Source organism: Macadamia integrifolia, chromosome 14, assembly GCF_013358625.1.
Source record: "Macadamia integrifolia cultivar HAES 741 chromosome 14, SCU_Mint_v3, whole genome shotgun sequence".
In the NCBI taxonomy this organism is placed as follows: Eukaryota; Viridiplantae; Streptophyta; class Magnoliopsida; order Proteales; family Proteaceae; genus Macadamia; species Macadamia integrifolia.
In genome coordinates, this window is record NC_056570.1 from 4,441,099 (window position 1) to 4,457,509 (window position 16,411).

Sequence of the window (16,411 nt, forward strand, 5' to 3'; positions counted from 1 at the left end):
AATTTATACTTTATGATATTACAATTGATTGGTTACCAGAACAATTAATGAAATTGGGATTGGATCTGTTTTCTATAAATGAAATAAATATAGAATAATCAGGACACAATTGGGATAAATTGTACACTTAAGCAAAGGGGGTTCACCCTTTTTTCAAATAATTGTTTTGGTGCTATTGGCGAATTATTTGTTTATCTTGTTATGTTGATCCTCTTTCTTCCCCCCTATTTTTTAATTATTTACTCGGTTTACAAAAGAATGTTCTTTTTAACAAGGCCCTCTTTGGTTTGATTTTTATTTTAATTTCTTAGAGTAGGTATTATTTTTTGAAAATTCCAGAAAAATTAAAATCAAGCTGAATAGAAATCTTGAAATAGCTTGAGCTAAAATTTCTATTCCAATTGATATCAATGTGGGTTTTTTATTTTTTGTTTTACCAGTGTATGATCTGAGTTAGGACTGGTGGCTTCCAGCACCTCTCTTCCTCCCTTCCCCTCCTCTGTCCTTCCTACGTCTCTCCCTGACGAGGACCTCTCGTGTCCTCCCTATCCCCTTATGTCCCTGTCTGGCCTCCCTCCTCACACCTCCAAAACCTGGACTTCCTTTTTCAATCCCAACTCTCCCTCCTCCAAAACAGACCTAATTCTCCACTTTGTATTCCCCACCTTCATTGGCGACAAAAAACTTGGCAATTACCCTGTGGGATTCCTCGATGATGAAATATCCAAATGGAAATTTTGGTTAGTCAGTCACTTCCTTGGTAGCGGACCACCATTCCCTATTATGAAAAGTTCCTTTACCAAACAGTGGAAAGCTCAAGGTTAACTCACTTTTTGAATAATGGTCTCTTTTTGTTTAACTTCACAAATGAAGAAGATATGCTCAAGACTTTGGATGGAGGCCTTGGCAAATTGGAAACGAACCGATCTTTCTCCTCCAGTGTGATCGATACATGCAGCTCCACAAAATCGACTGCTGCTCCATCCCCCTTTAGTGAAAGAGGGCTAAGCATACCTCTCGTCATAGATGTCAGAACTAGAAGACTCTAAAGGTTATCTTGCGTAAGAATATGCGTTGAAGTTTTGGCCGATACCACCACCCCTTCGTCGGTGCTTGTCATGGATGATGAGGGTCACTCCTTCCATCAAGAAATCTGTTACGACTAGATCCCCCCTCATTGCATAATTTTTTGAAGTGTTTGGTCACCACTAAAAGACTTGTTCCAAGTTCAAGCCACGTTCCCCTGAAGAAAGAATGGAACTTCCTTTCAGTGTTGGCCACAAGAAGTTGTCTAAAGGCTCATCCTTTGGACCCCCAATCCATCGTTTGGATTCCGCTAGGCAAAACCCTTTTGCTCCTCTGCATTCTGCCAGTCCTGCGTCTGGTGCATCATGTCAATCCCTGTCCCCACTCCTTTGATCGTAGCGTCCTGACCTTTCCCCTTTCAGCTTCCTTTCCTCCATCGGATGCTGCTCCTTCAAGATCGCCTTCCCGAGAAGCCAACATTTGATCGTCTACTCTCCAAACCTCATCCCTCCCTCTTCCTTTCGAAATTTCCATCCTATCTGTTTCTGGTTTGGGCCACTCTAGGAAGACTAATCACCTCTTTAAACCTAACCATACCCAGTCTTCTACTTTACCCAACTCATCTTCGGCCCACTTCTAACCTTCTCACTTGGCCCACCACCCCTTCTCCTCTTGCCTACGATACCTTAGCTTTCCCCAGCCATGTGGGCCACCATCTACATCAGCCTGAGCCGCCGACCCCTTTGTCGTCTCTAGGTCCCTTTCCTCCACCTGAACACCCCTCTCGTTGCTCCTCTGTCCCTTTGCCTATTGTGACAGATTTGAACCTGATTTCCTTTGCTTTGCCACTTCTCCACCAGCAATCTCTTTCAACCATGTCTTCACCAGCAACTGAGGCGCCTATCCTTCTCCTACCCTACCTACCACAACTTCAACAACTCCAACTGAGGTCCACAACCAGCCAATCTATGCTAATCTGCCCCCTTCCCTTGCTCTCTCCCCTTTACAAGAGCAAGCCCATGTCACGTCCACCGCCACCTCCACTGCAAGAGCTAGCCCTAGCAATTCCGCTTGTTGGATTTCTTCTACTATTGTTGTCTGCAACTCTTGGTCATGCTCACTGTTAGTTAAAACGGGAACGGCAAAAAAACAGAAACTTATGGTATGGGTTTTAAACAGATAAAAACGATGAACAACACGGTTAAGAAAAGGTCAAAAAAACAGGGAACTGCAAACGGACGAAAACGAATGGTACGAGTATTAAACGTGTAGTTTTCAAAAAAACGAAACCAAAAAAAGGGTAGTAGACTCATGCAATTTGAGAGATTATTACCTGTATACATGCATCTAATGTTCCAAGTGCTCTGGGAGTCCTAAGATAAAATAGCCCAATGGGCTACAAGAAAATGAGATGTTTCTAGTTTTAGCTTCTCCTTACTTAATGGGCTATAAGAAGATGAGATTTTTTTCCTATAGATAGTACGGAAGTTAAAAACGAAAAACCAAGTACTATATTGTCTTCACTCTTAACTTCTACTAATAGTTTTTTTTTTAAAATAAATTAATTAATTTTTTAATAAAATTCCTATTTTTCCCTTAAAAAATGGATATCACGTTTAAAACGGATTCTTTTTCCGTTTCCCTTTTTTTCCGTATTGCATAATAGCATACAGGAAAACATGTTTTAAACGGCAAAAAAACGCAACCGCGTTTTAAACGCGTTTTAACTAATAGTGGTCATGCCTCGCCTCCTTTTATGCCAACAGCCTCTCTGTGACGTCCCTGCATCGACACTGCCACCTCTTGCTTTGCACTTCAAGCAAAAGTAGGACCTTGCCACTTCTGCCCCAACCTTGTCTGGCTCTCTCAGCCATGCCGGCCTATTGCCTCCACCTTTAATCGTTGTCTCCAACTACCTTTCTTTCATCTTGCTGGCCACCATTTCCTCCTTTACGGCCACAACTTCTCACCAACAACTTTTGTAGTCCTCGACTTCGTCTTCCTTAACTTGTTATGGTGATTTACCGTGATTTAGTTACCGCTATGGCTCTCCCAGCCTCTGAAGATCATTCCACTAACTTCTCCCTGTTCAACACCCCTTCAGCATTGGACATGCTCCATTCACAGGTTAATCCTCTCCCTCAAGCTTTTGTTAATCCTGCTGGCATTCTTGTTGCTTTCCCTGATTCCCCCCCCTCTCAAAGAATGCCGCAGGTGTAATCGGAGTCGACCTCACTCACATATTGGCCTTGCTAGCCTCAGCTCCTCGGAGGCCTTGTTGCCCCCTCCTTCCCTTCCATATGAATTACTGGACCATATGGAATGTCCGTGGGCTAAATTCTGTAGCTAAGCAAGCTGAGATTCGTTCTCGTCTCAAAGATTCAAAATCCATCCTTGTCTTCTTGAAACAAAGGTTCCCGAAGCCAATGCTACCCGGATTGTTCATTAATAGCTCCTTGTTGGTGTCTTCTCTCTAATTACTCCTCTAGTCCTAATGGTAGAATTTGGATTTTGTGGAACGCTTCGAAGGTTCGGATCTTTGAAATCTCTTCGTCTTCTCAATTCATTGACATTTCCATTATGGATCCTAGAGGTGGCAGCCCCCTCTTCTTTTCTTCTTTTATGGCCTTAGTAGTTATTAGAGCCCTCCTTAGGCTTGTTGCCTCTCAGATTGGCTCCCTCCCTTAGGGTTGGGGAGGTGACTTCAATGTGATTAGGTATGTCCACAAGAAGCTTGATGGCTCCTCAATCAATCCCACATCTGTCGATGGTTATAATTCCTATTTAGAGGACGCCAATCGTAACGATCTCAGATGGTCAGGTATCAAGTTTACCTGGCACGGAAAAAGGATTGGTGCCAACCGCATCGCCTGCAAGCTGGGTCGAGTTCTTTTTAGTAAAGCTTGGCTTTCTTGCTTTCCCTTTTCTTATGCTGTCACGACCACGACCCAGACCCAGACCCAGACCCAGACCCAGACCCAGATGCCAAATAAGGGTACAACCCTTACGTGCGCTGATCAAACGATCAATAGATACAAACAAACATCCATAACAATTTTCATCTATTTCAAGTCAAACAAAATAATCAATCATTGTCATAAATCTCAAATAACTCCTACTGGTGGCAATCTAAGGTATGTCACTGTTAAAATTTCAAAACCTAACTATCAAAGTTTACATCTCAAATTTATCCCTACTACATCAATCTAAGAAAAAAAAAGTAAAAACCAATAAAGAAATCTTCGAGTCACCCTCGAACTTTGCTCCAAGCATACCTCCATCTCAATCATATTTGTTATTAAATAATGGGGTGAGCTTGTCAGCCCAGTAAGAACGAATATAGTAAGAACACAACACTGTAACAACCAAATAAAATACCACGGTGAAAACAAATACATTTAGTTTCTCAAAATCACCATTTTAATATAACACAATCATTTGTAACTATCCCTTTTCATCACCCTTTAGCCGACAATGAGGGAAATAAGGTGCCACCACCCCCAATACAATTAGGAAACTCGTTCCCCTTTATCACACAAATCACATTGTCGTCACCAGACTTGCCACTATGTGACTAAATATACTCATTGCGCACAATGGGTATAAGTTCCATGGCTTAAAGGAACAACCCTCTGGTCTGGTACACAACTATCTATTTACCCTCACACTTTCTCAATTGCACTCTCACAAGATATCACTCTTTAGTTACACGTGAAAACACCGATAGATTCTCCATGTATAGGTTAAAACCTTTTCCACATTTACACGACAACACTTTCATCATAGTTTAAGATTCACTACATAACACATGGCACTTATGATCACAAACCCAATCACTACGTATCCGTAAATATAATGCAAATTATAATGTTACATCATTCCACAAATAACGGCAATCATACCACACATGCACATATCAAACATACCACACACCTGTGGGAAAACTGCCTTGTCGGTTATTTTTTTTTGGGTGAATAAATAATTCATTACCAAAGAGAAGAAGATACATACAAGCCCCTTACGGGGAGGGAGAAGTAAAGAAACCCTTAGCCCTCATGAGGATGGAAGAGTCCTAAAAACAGAGGTGGGAAGCTCCCAGGAATCAATAATGCGACAATGTCTAGGGGAAGGGAGACATGTGATAGCAACTTTAGAGATCTTTGCTTTAACATCAGAAAATATGGAGCTCCAAATCTTTTCCAGAGACCGAGAGTTGGACGTCCATTTTCTATGATTGCGCTCCATCCAGATTTGGTTGATTGAAGCACGAAAAGCAAGCTTGGCAACCAGATCGTGGATAGTCTTCCCTTGGAATGTCATGTCGATCCAGATCCACTCCCTATGAAAAGGGAGAATTCTTCTTCTCACGGGCCAGCACTTGGATAGGACAAAACTCCAGATGGAGAGGGAGATAGGGCAAGCAAAAAAGAGAGATCAATGTCTTCAGGCTCAAAACCGCAAAGATAGCATGTTGGGGACACTGGGATACTTCTCTAGATGAGGATGGCTTGCGTAGGATGGCATTTCATTAAGACCCTCCACGCTGTGAAGCTTTGTCTAGGGATATGATGCTTGAACCAAAGAAGCCTATGCCATGGGGCTGGATTCACATGCAATCTGATATGGTCCGAAGCAGACTTGATACTGAAGAGCCCATTTGAGGAGTGGAGCCAAATGGTTGAATCATTATAAGAGGCAAACTATCCCAAATCTCAGCAATCTGAGGAGAGGAAGGGGCTGGCGGGGCCTGGACTCCAGAGGATAATATGTCTGCAACCCTAGCCTGCCTAGACAACCCGGAGCTGTAGATGCTACGAGCAGAGAGCACATTCGAGAGGATTCCCACAGGATGCCAAGGGTCATGCCAGAGAAGGATGGAAGTGCCGTCCCCAATGCTAAAGGAGATGGATCTAGAAGCAATGGTAACTAGATTCCTTCGCCCCATCAGTTGGGTTGTGGCATGCCTTCCCAAAAATGAAGGAGGCCTCGGTCTTAGGCGAATCAAGGATGTCAATAATGCAGGAATCTTAAAGCTCATCTGGAAAGTGGCTTCTAAAAAGAAATGCATCTGGGTGGATTGGGTGTACTCTAATATAATTAAGCAAGGCTCCTTTTGGACCATGAATACTCCTTCAGACTCCTCCTGGGTGTGGCGTAAGATCTTCTCTCTCATAGTGAAGTCCAAATGGATCAATCATTTTCTTGGTAATAGGACGCCTTTTACCATAGTGAAGTCCTCCCTTTCTCGGTAATGGAAAACCTCTGGCATATTTTGATGTCGCTCCTTGATAATGGATTATTCATCTTCAACTTTCCAAATGATGTGGAGAAAATCTTGCCCTCAATGGAGGTCCCTGGATGGTTGGCAAAAAACCCATTTTCGTCAGGCAATGGGATCGGTTTCTTGCTTTCACCATAGTGGACTTCAAGACTAGGCATTAGACTCAAAGTTGTGCTCTAAGAGCCATCCTTGCTGATGTCAGTCCTGTTCCAGTTGAAGCTTCAGAGCGTTCTGCTCCTATGCCGCCTAAAGAATTCACTAGTTGATGAAAGCATCACCGGAACCTTCATCGGATTCGTAGCCGCATGGCAGATCCTCGTCCTTCAGAAAACAGTCTCCCCCTGCTCCAGGCCCGCCTCTGTAGGACCTTTGGATTCTTTGCTTCTAACTGCTTATCCAAACCCCTTCCATCTCTTATCTAGTCCCTCTAGCTCTGGCTCTGATACTGATTCCTCTTCTTCCCTCTCCTCCACCTCATCTGAAGGGCCCTTCCTTCCTCAACATTGGTGCAGCCATCCTTAACTCACGCCCTCCATCTTCAGCCCTGCAGTCTGTCGTCCTCCTTCTGCAGGCTCTTGCGTTTACCTCGGAACCCCCCGCTCTTCCTTTGTCTAACCCTTTCTCCTGCTTTAAGACACTTATACCACCATCGACACTCTCCCTCCTTTTCTCCCTCTTCCTTCAACTTTTATTATCTACCATCCTGGTCCACTCTTGCTCTGGCCCCCCCTTTTTGGCCCACCTTCTTTAGATCTTCTTTTACTGAAACACCTTTCTAGCAACTCCCTTTTGGATCCTCCCGACCCTTATACCTCGACCCTCCTCTACTCGTCAACCTTTCTAACCCATCAACCCTCCTATCGGCCATGACCCATCACCTCTCGATGGGTCCTCCTTCACTCGGATAAGATTTGGAATGCCATCTAAAAAAAGGATTTAGAGTGCCATCTGCTTTGATGTCTCCTCTAAGCTCGCCTTGATTCCCCCCTATTCAGTTGATGATTCCCCAGGGAACGGGCAATAAGGGGAGTGGAGGAAGAGGGAGACCAATTGCCCTGAGAGATGGAGGCAACTTTGGTAGATCTACTCAGGCCAGATGAATATATGATTCTAGTGGAGATCATAGAGAGGAGGATGTTGGAGGCGTGCTAGGGGTCCAACCAGAGCGGTCGAGGATCAATCTCGTATGGAGCAAGAAATAGCATCTAGAGCTATAGGTTTGGAGGAGAGGATACTGCGCCAGATCTAGAGGAGTCAGTATAAAAACCACTTTATCAATAATTTTATTAGTTATTTACTATTATTATTTTGTTTCTTCTTACTGTTATTTAAATATTGTTTTTATGATTACTATAATTATTATTATTAGTATCATTGATAAGGTGGTGGAGATTAATAGGAGATTCCCTAGATACCTTTACCAATAAAGTGGCAAACAAGGAAAGTGGGACTTTGAGGGACGCACCATTACCATGTGTAACGAGATGACGTCATGTATTAAGAAGGTGTTAAAGAAGTTCTAGTGGAGCAAAGTGTATTAATCAGGCCCCTAGGGAGACTTGGTGGTGGGATGATGAGGTTTAGGTAGCCATTAAGAATGGCAAATGACTAGGGAGGTATAATGTTTCCAGAAAGAAGCTAAGGAGATTGTTGAGATATCAAGGGTGATGAAATTTGTGGACCTTTATATTAGGCTAAACACAAAGAAAGGGGACAAAAGCTTTGTATAAGATATAGCCAAAATGAGAGAAAGGAAGACTAGAGATCACGACCATGTGAGATGTATTAAAAGTGTAGATGGTAAAGTCCTTGTAAGGGATGAGGACATTCTGAAGATAAGGGGAAAAAGAATTTTTGTGGCCTTGTAAATGGAGATGTTTTAAGTAAGGCCCAGAAGATTGCATTACTCATCAAGACACCACATGGCATAGATAAGTACAAAATGTTAAGAGTGGCTGAAGTTAAAAAAGCCTTAAGATAGATAAAAGTATGCAAGATACACCAGGCTTTGATGAAGTCCCACTAGAAGTGTGGAAGAGCTTAGAATTATGTGGGGTATCTTGGTTGACCTATCCTTTTTACAAGCTTATGAACAGAAGCACTATGCCAGATGAATGGAGAAGCACTATAATTCCGATCTATAGAAATAAAGGTTAATTAAAATTGCAATAACTAAAGAGCTATAAAACTAATGACCCATACTATGTAAATTTTAATCTCAAAAGACAAATCTAGTAAGAGGAGGTGCTCACATTTATATGAGGAAAGGGATTTTCCCGCTTGGAATTGATGTGAGACTAGTACTACTCACCTCTTCCCCTCAAGCTGGAGTATACATATGGCAAAAGAAAGCTTCAGTTTGGACCATCAAAAACTCTAATGGGCATAGAGAGAACTCCACTCAACCATCATAAAGCCAACAATAATATCTGCTCAAACACATTAAATTGTGATAGATAAAAAGAATGTCGTCTCGAATAAACCAAGCAAAACTACCTGCAACAGACAAAATAGGCTGTAGATAACACTGACCACAACCCCAAAAAATATCATAGCAACACCAGCAACACCAGAAGCCCTTTCCAATGGAGGCATCTCAACAAAAGTGTAGCCATCCAATTGTTACATCAAAAGCCCTTCCCAAAGAAGGCACTCCAACAAAACTAGCAACATCAGGTTGGTGGGACCTAGCAACATCAGGTTGGTGGGACCAAACAACATCAGATTGCTGAATATACAAGACAACATCGGGTCCCTGAATATAACCATATTCAAAAGATAAAATTGTTGCTAGGGACACGGGCAGATACTTGACAATAAATCATTCTTCAACTGAAATAATCTTTAGCAGACAATAACTCCAATCATTGATGACTTGAGCATATAAGAACTCCTATTGAGTAGATAATAATTCTAATTGGGCAAATAATACTCCAACTCCAATCTCCCCCTCAGGTGTAGCATTACACGTGGACACATAATTTTCAGCAACTACCATCACAAAGGATGATCAATATAAAGAATTCCATAACCAAGAGCGCCATAATAAAATATTTTTTAATCTCCCCCTTTTTGCTAATAAATCTGAACAAATAATCTCCAATGCAAAGTTGAAATTTCCAAAAAATGTAACACAAACTGATGTGATTGAGGGCCCACCATGAAAATAATACCAATGGCATTACTGTAATTACTCTATACAATCCTAAATTGATGTAGAACCTTGGTCAACGATCCCAGTTGGGTTTGGTATGGATCCACTCCAAACAATATAGCTTAATTAATCCAAAGTTGATGGCAATTTTGGTAGATACATCAAATTCTCATTGGAAAGTAAAATAAGGACATGAGAGACTTGGTAGTAATGGAAGACGTATTTATGGAAATCAGAAAATAAGGGTTTAATAAATCCACCTACGAAGGTTGTCGTCAACCTTACAACAAGAACAAAACCAGTGGTAAGGGTAAACTTGTGGGAGATGGATCTCAATTGATTGGAGGCCAACCGACGTCAAACTTAAAGCGAAAATTGCTAACCCAAAACACTATTGTTTCCAACAGTTTTTCGCTGGATTCAATTGCTTGAAGTTCACTAGGACTATGCTGGAACATGACCTGGCGGTGGCATAAGAACTAGGTCTGAAACTGTTAGAATATGTGTTAGGGGTACATTAGGAACTGTCTTATATTAAGCTGTCCTTATATGTAATTTCTCTTATTTCCCTTTCACCTCCCTAAGGGAGGAATATGTAATTCGCCAAACTAATATTTGAATCTAATTTGGGTGAGATGAGCAAGAGCTCATTCACGATTTTACTCCCACCGTAGCTTCTCTTTCTCTCATCTTCTCTCCTTCTTCCTTCCTCTCTTCCATCTTCTACCCTCGCCTCTAACCTTGGTACTTCTTATTTCTAACTTGGTATCGGAGGTGTACAAAGGTTTGAGAGTCGACTAATCTTTTCATGCTCCATTCTTTAAGTCTCTCTTGGAACCTTAAAAGAAAGAGGGGTCCATTAGAGGCTATACTATGTAAAAAAAAATATACAAGAAAGCTTAATGGAGTTGTGAAAACAAGTTGAAGACACTTGGAGGGAGATTTGAAGGCTACAAATACAGATTGGAGCTCACACATAGAGGAGAAACCCATCACAGCATTATCGTCCATGCCTGGTTCGATCTCATCCATGCTGGGTTGGGAGAGTGGCTCAAAAGAATCACTCGGGGGTATTTGACTTCCCAAGCCTCTCTCCCTGATTTTGTGTGTTGTTAGAGTTCTACTCCATTTTCTATTTGCTTCCAGGTATCGCCAGGTTCTGTTTTTTCAAGTTATATGGTTTGAAATGGATGGTAGATTGTGTTTTGGTTCTGTTTTCTAGATGTTCTCTCTCCTATGATGCTTGTATATGGTTGTTGAATGAAGTTCCATAGTTGAAGTGGTTTTTTATTGGCTTTGCCTCAAGCCTCTATGAACAACTAGCTTGCTTTTTCTTTTTCTTCCTTTTTTTTTTTTTTTTTTTTTTTTTTTTTTTTTTTTAAGGCTTTTTTTAAGGCTTTTTTGGGGTCGAGTAGTACCAGCCCCAGTTCGATTGTCTTTTACAATCCTAACACCCAGATTTCTCTTATGAAGTTGGATAGTACCAACTACTTGGATTGGTCACATTCTGTGAAGCTATCCCTACAGAGTAGAGGGAAGCTAGGATATATTACTGGGGCTATCAAGGCTCCCGCTGTCGTAGACACTGGGTACCAGAAATGGGAAACTACAAACTCTACTGTCACGACTTTGCTATTGTTCTCCTTGATACCTAAGATAGGTAGGAGATTTGTACGGAAGGAAACTGCCAAGGATATTTGGGATAGTGTCTCTAGGACTTATGACAGGGTAGGTGACTCTGTGAAGGTTTATCAGCTTCTTCAGCAAGCACTCTCCATGAAGCAAGGGACTAAGTCCCTTTCTGACTACTATAACACTGTTATAGGACTCTGGGAGGAGTATGACCATTATCGAGATCTTCATTTGACCAATCCTGATGATGAAGCCAAGCTCAATAGATCTTTTGAAAAAGAGCGTGTCCTAATACTTCTAAGTGGGCTGAATTCATAATATAAGCAGATCCGGATACAAATTTTTGGCCGGTCACCCCTACCTACACTTGATGAGGTGTGTAGCTGCCTTATGAGTGAGGAAACTAGGAGAGGTTCCATAGATTCTACACCTTCACTTGAGCGCTCTGTTCTTTTCTCTACTACTCACAGAGACTGGCGTGGAGGCATCCTGTGGAAATGACAGGGATAGACGACACTGTGACCATTGTGGAAAACCTGGCCACACTCGAAGAGGTGCTGGGTCCTTCATGGCTGTCCTAGTACATGTGGCTGATCTACTGGCACATGTGGTGGCCACAGAGGAGGGGCTACAACCCATGCTACTATGAGAGAGTCTGATACTAGAGGCCTCGCACAGACAGATACCTGCTCCTTCTCTAGGGATGATATTGCAGTGCTTCGTCAGTTCATGTGTCAGCTTGATGGCCCGTCTACCTCATAGGATGCCTAAGCTTCCGCTATGCATGTCACCACCTCTGCGCCTTCCACAGCCCTGTCATGGGTCATCGACTCTGGTGCCACTGACCACATGGCCAGTACGTCCCATTACTATGGCTCTTACTCCATTTGCTTTGGTAAGGATAAGGTCCGTGTAGCTGGTGGTACTTTCTCCACTATCTCTAGTAAAGGCAGTATTCCCCTTACCTCTACCATTTCACATGCTTCTATTCTTTATGACCCTAACCTTATGATCCGGATTCCAAAGATTGAAATTGAATCGCTTAGGCCCACAATAATGACCAAATAACTCAACCCAAAAATAGAATGATAGAATTGTAAATAGAGCTTCAACTAGATGGCAAGACTAAACTCAAGTATAATGGTTGAGGGCCATTCTTGTAATTTCAGAAACAATTAGGGCTTTAGAAGTAATTAGATGGCAGCTAGGGTAGTTTTAGAACTGAAAATTAAACATAAGGGCTTTATTCTATAATTTTAAAAAAAGTGGGTTAAAAGAGTGTAAATAAAGGAAACATCATCTTCAACCTTAGGTAACGTTAGCGAACAAGACGTTAGAAATGAAACCTCTTACTGGTTTTGATCCCAGAGTTCTCACAATTGTAATCCAACCAAACCGAAACTTTGGGAGAGAGATCGAAACTCAGATTGCTCTTGATTACAACCAATATCAGTTCAGAAGGAGATGTTATAGCCTCGGGGGGGATTCTGTGACCTGAACCTGGCAGAGGACTCAAATTTGAGTTCTGGTTTTCATATGTTTTGTCCGCTGACTCACAAAAGCTTGGAATGGAAGCTAGGGTTTAAATCCCCCCAAGGGGGAGCACTGATGCCCCAAATTGGAGTTCGAACTCCTTCACTGGCTGCCAGTACCGCCTGGACTGAACCAAAAAAAAAAAAAAACAAGCAAACCAGAAAAAGAAGAAGAATAACATAAGGAAAAGAAAAAAAAGAAGACGAAATAAGGAAGAAGAGAAAAGAAGGGAGAAGAAAGTGAGTCTCAGAGGGGGAGGAAAAGAGGGTCGGCAACCATGGGACACACAAATTTATCAATGAAGTTCTAATTCTTCAAAATTCTTCAAATCTGTTCATTACTAGAGTATACATGGCTCATAAAAGAAGACTCAAACATCAAAATGGTAACTAATTTTAAATGGAAACTAATATAAAATTAGAAGCTAAATAATTCCAAAAGAAATTGTTTCTAAAACCAAAAGAAAATCAAATCAAAACTAAACTTTCCCTAGATCCATCGCCCAACTGCATCACCTTGAACCTATTGTCTGTGAGCACTTTAACTAAGACCCTGAATTGTTGTATCTCCTTTTTTCCTTGTCATTGTCTTTTTTAGGATTTTTGGGCGAAGAGGATTATTGGCAGTAGACGTGAGGAGGGTGGCCTATACCGTCTTGAGCTGCAGTTACCATTTTTGCCTAAACCACAATCCTATGCATGTGGCCGTAGTGATGCTAGCTTTATAGACTCTGTGATGCTTTGGCATCAGTGTTTGGGACATCCATCTTTTGTTATTATGAGGAAACAATTGCCTCATTTGTTTACATCTTTTTCTTCTATTCATGTATTTCATTGTGAACCATGTACTGTTGCTAAACATTGTCGTTCATCTTATCCTTATCATGGTAATAGATCCACTGTTCTTTTTCATATTGTGCATACTGATGTTTGGAGACCTTATCCCACTACCTCCCTGTTTGGCCATCGCTATTTTTTTTTTTCTTTTGTAGATTTTTCTCGTTGTACTTGGACCATTCTTATGAAGCATAAAAGTGATGTTTATGATGCCTTTAAAAACTTCTATCAAATGGTCTATACCCAGTTTGAAACCAGGATCAAAATTGTCCGGTCTGATAAAGGGGGGGAGTACATGTATGGTGGTTTACAAGACTTTTTTATTGACATTGGTATTATCCTCCATCTTGTGTGTGTTGATACACCCCAACATAATGGGGTACTGAGAGGAAAAATCGCCATTTGTTAGAAGTTGGTAGAAGTTTGTTATTTGGTATGCATGTTCCTAAAACTTTTTGGTCTGAAGTCATTCTTGTTGCGGTTTTCCTCATCAATCGCATAGCTACCAAAATTTTTGGGTCTCAAAACCCAATTGCACTCTTATCTCCTCAATATTCTGTTTCCCTCTTCCTCCCATGGTGTTTGGATGTGTTTGTTATATACATGTTAACAAATCCTCCCATACCAAACTTGATCCCAAGGCTTTAAAATGCCTCTTCCTTAGGTATTGTTCCACCACCAAAGGCTACAAGTGTTATCACCCTTCATCTCACAGGAGATTTCTTTCCAAAGGTGTGACATTTCTTGAGTCTGTCTCTTACTTTGTATCTCATGAACATCCTTTTTAGGGGGAGAATGGAAATGAATGTGAGAAGGCTGCTGATGCCATTCCATTTCTTACCCCATTGCCTCTTACTTCTTTTTCCCTTGATATTGGTAAACATAAAGAGGTGGATGATGTTGCTACTGTGGATGACCCTTGTACAGAGAAGGCACCTATTATCGTGTACACAAGAAGGACAAAGAAGACCTGCCAAGAGTCCTCTTTGAATCCACATCCTGAGCTTCCTCTTCCTCAGTCAGGTAGCATCTCCTCTCCTCATTTCGAGTTGGATTTTCCTATTGTTGTTCGTAAGGGTAAGAGAGCTTGTACTAATGCTATAGCCTAGTTTGTTTTCTATGATGCTCTCTCTCCTACAAGTGTTGCTTTTACAGTTGCCCTTTCTTCTGCTTCCATTCCCAAAATTGTTACTGAAGCTATGTTAGATCCCAAGTGGAAACAAGCTATGTTAGAGGAAATGATGGCTCTTGGGAAGAACTGTACCTGGAAGCTAGTTGACCTTCCCAGGGGGAGAATCCCAGTTGGATGCAGATGGATCTATACGGTCAAGTACTGATCAGATGGTGCTATTGAGAGGTACAAGGCAAGATTGGTGGCCAAAGGGTATAGTCAAGTGTATAAAATTGACTATCAGGAGACCTTTGCTCCTGTGGGCAAACATAGATTGACCCCTATATCAATTAGATGTGAAGAATGCCTTCCTCCATGGAGATTTAGAGGAGGAAGTGTATATGCAGTCCCCTCCTGGCTTCAAGGTTCCGGGAGTCGATGGGAAGGTGTGTCTTCTAAAGAAGGCACATTATGGTCTGAAGCAATCACCAACGGCTTGGTTTGAGAGGTTCAGACAAGCCATTCTAAAAAATTGATACTCCCAGAGCCAAGCAGACCACACATTATTTACCCGGAGAGGTAATTGCACCATCACAACACTGATTGTGTATGTTGATGATATTGTAGTAACTAGAGATGATGAGGAGGAGATAACTAAGTTGAAAGCTTATTTGGCTAAACAGTTTGAGATCAAGGATCTAAGACACTTGAAATATTTCTTGGGTATTAAAGTGTCAAGATCTAAGAAGGGAATCAATGTATGCCAGAGAAAATTTTTTCTAGATCTATTGAAGGAAATAGGAATGTTGGGATGTAAACATTTGTGAGTGGTCCTTCCAATCAATGTGTATCATCATAATCAATGTTATGATTCTTTTAATGAGCAGAATCATAAGCTAGAAGAGGATTGTGGTCCTTCCCTTGTTGATGTAGGAAAATACCAGAGGCTAGTGGGGAAGCTGATTTATCTGTCTTTGACTCACCTATACATTTCTTATGTAGTGGGAGTTGTGAGCCAGTTTATGAATATACCCAAGAGTGGGCACTTGGATCATGGATGTTGTGTACCGTATCCTCAGATACTTGAAGTTCTCTCCAGGAAAAGGACTTTTGTATGCCAAGAACTATCACTTGAGGATTGAAGGTTATTCCGATGCTGATTGGGCTGGATCCGTTTCTGATAGGAGTTGGGATTTGGGGCCTAGAGTTTGCTTATAGGAGGATGACTCAGACCCAGAATAACATGCTAAAAGGATGGATTATGGGGAGATTGGTCATTCATCTAAGGGCTGATACTACCGCTGAAAACAAGAGTATGGTGAAGCAAACAAAACCAGAAGCAACCGTTACTATCTTCAATCAAATCCGTACTGGAAAATATCTAGAATTGATACAACCAGAAACTTGACATCCATGCAGAAGAAATGACACCACTTCCAGAAAACCTTGGTATTATTATTCTAATAATTGTTATTGTTAGCATAATAGAGAATTGCTGCCATTAGCCACATTTGGATGGAGCGTAACCTCCGTATATAGACTTCCAACTCTAGATCTTTTTCCAAGATTTGGAATGCCGTCTACTTCGAGGTCACCTCCAAACTTGCCCTCATGCCTCTGTCCTGTTTCCTAGTCGTCCATGAACTCTCACCTGGTCTTCTCTTGGGGCCTCAGTGCTTATTGTCTCCCCCCTCCCCCCCTTTCCACTCTGGACTGTAGCATCCCCGCCCGCCCACCCGCCCGCCCGGTTTTCTGTTTTCTTCTTTGCCCTTAGGGGTTGTTTATATTCCCCCCCTCCCCTTTTTCTCCCTCGTTGGTGATGAATTTCTTATTCACCC

The 16,411-nt window shown here is 41.7% G+C and overlaps 1 protein-coding gene across 34 annotated transcripts in view; it reads left to right on the top strand.

Annotated features, from left to right (window-relative positions):
* LOC122060584 (ubiquitin C-terminal hydrolase 13-like) overlaps positions 1 to 16,411 on the top strand; it is a 108,766-nt gene that overhangs the window by 41,221 nt on the left and 51,134 nt on the right. The window lies entirely within an intron of this gene.